The 2,375-nt window shown below is 33.1% G+C and overlaps 1 pseudogene; it reads left to right on the forward strand.

Annotated features, from left to right (window-relative positions):
* LOC107558891 (RNA pseudouridylate synthase domain-containing protein 4-like) overlaps positions 1 to 1,707 on the forward strand; it is a 9,547-nt pseudogene extending 7,840 nt beyond the window's left edge.
* Positions 1,708 to 2,375: the final 668 nt, after the last annotated feature.

Genomic DNA, 2,375 nt, shown 5'->3' on the forward strand with positions numbered 1-2,375 from the left:
ATAGATTCAGTGGTTGGAGTTGGGTTAATACTCCTTGACAATTTCAGTTGCTACTTTCTGATTAGGTTTCTGGCTACATTTAAAATCAAAACATATTGATCATTTAATAATTGTTGTAATGCTAAAATGTTTGTTTTCAACTTCCAAATAGATGTCCAGTGGTTGATAAATAAATATTTGATTTCTGAATATTGTACCCTAATTGAAGTAGCTGTTTAAATAGAATCATGATTTTGCATACCATTGCATGAATGACTGCCTGACACATAATATATTATTATATTTATGACTAACGATCAAATGATTAAGTAGTTAGAAACTAGTTGCTATGAATACAGGTGCCATCAGTTGTCTTCTTATGAATGACTTGTTTGTCATTGAGTCAGTGCTGCTGATGCAAAGTAGGCCCTTTGTTACCAAACACCAAGTAACTAAATTAGGATACAATTATGAGTCATTCGCAAACTGTTAAACATTAAACTGTTGGTTACTTTAAAACTAACCTTCATCTGGGAGATCACAGGGATATGTGAATATTTGATCTGTTAACTGATTGCATATGTCAGATTTATTGCATGACTCAGGCAGAGAAAAGCTGTTGCTATCAAACACTGTTAATTTAATCATCTGAGTCAGTGCAATGGTGAAGGGATAGATCAAATAGGCCAATTGATGGAAGGTTTGTGAAGAAATTTCATGCTCCCTTACAGTAGTATATTTTGATACTTGGTGTGGCTGCTGTATTTTGTCGTTTATTTTGATACACTTAAAATTAAGGTATTTGGTATTTTATTTTAAAATACATTTTGATGTATCTTTGCCCAACCCTGAACACACACATACTAGTAAAAAATGTATAGCCTGAATGCACTGTAAGCCACTTTGGATAAAAGCGTCTGCTAAATGCATAACTTATTATTATTATTATTACTTTTGATCAATTGAATGCATTTCTTCCCCAAAAAAAAAAAATCTTGCTAGCCCCAAACTTTAAAACAATACTGTATTTCCAGATTAAAAATATTTTTGATGAACACTTGCTTAACCACAGATTTAGATTTTTAATCCTGATTTGAGATACACAACCTAGTCCAGTCTAGGTCCAGTTTTACTAGAGCATTTATTTAGTCTATGAACATAGTGTTGTATTAATAATGAATAATCAAGAGGCGGTGTAGTGTTTTCTTGAGACATGACTCATTGTCACGTTTGAAGACTGACCACATGTGGGTCTCACATTTCGGATTACAGAAGCTGCCAGAGGGCATACTGCGTCGGCTGGGCCTGGTGCAGAGTAAAACATGATACCTTCCTCTTCACCTGCACTCCCAAAGGATCATCCTGCCAGGGGTCACAGTGACATTACAGTGTCCCGTCCCCTTCCTAAATACTTCACCAACACCTTGAAGAGACTACAGATCCCACTTCCAGGAAAAGAATGAAATGGATTAGAGCTAGTAACTCCTTTTGAGAAAGTATTACGTTTCTATTGAGTGGATGACAAGGACTGGATTTTAACTCGACTGTGGGAAAACCGGATGTACATACCAGACATTTCATTGTTCTGTATTCTGAAGGTTTTCTGTCCAGATTTTGTAATAAAAGACCATTGACAAATTTTTATGGAGAAAAATTACATCTTTGACCCACCTGTACTGTGTATGATGTGTGGTCTCACATCATGAAATGCGAGTTGAAATGAATAAAAAGTCCATGGAGTTATAAAATGTTATTAAATTGACTTTTTAAGGTCTAGAAATAACACTAACAATTATGCTTCTTCATATATCCAGGGTTTTCAAGACAGCAGGAATCCGGTTTCTTCAAAGAATAAGAAAAAAACTTGTTGAGGGAACTAATTAAAATAAGAAGTCTATTAATCTATAGTTTTAGTTATTTAATGCTTTTGTCATTTTACATTTTTCACTTGGAGGTTTGCTGAAGCCCCCTGGTTTAGAACCACTTAAAAAAAAAACGAGATTTCTTTAGTTGTATTATTTCAAATAAATATATATATTCATATTACTATTTTAAAGACGACGAAAATTCTCAATTCAATAATGCAAGTAATAATAGTTTTGTGAGCTACTTACATAGAAATTTATTCTGTTTCTGTGTCATGAGGCCCGTGTGTGTTTGTGTGACAAAACTGCCCAGAGACTGCAGAAAGGGTCAAAGACGACACATACAGGTAATTCACTGTACAAAAAGGCATGTTTGAAAACGGGCTTCAATTCTCCAGCACCACTATAATATCAGGTTATCATAGATGCATGTATATATATATATATATGTATATATATATATATATATATATGTATATATATATATATATGTATATGTATATATATATATATGTATATATATATATATAT

This window comes from Sinocyclocheilus grahami, unplaced genomic scaffold (genome assembly GCF_001515645.1).
Source record: "Sinocyclocheilus grahami isolate Dianchi unplaced genomic scaffold, SAMN03320097.WGS_v1.1 scaffold664.1, whole genome shotgun sequence".
In the NCBI taxonomy this organism is placed as follows: Eukaryota; Metazoa; Chordata; class Actinopteri; order Cypriniformes; family Cyprinidae; genus Sinocyclocheilus; species Sinocyclocheilus grahami.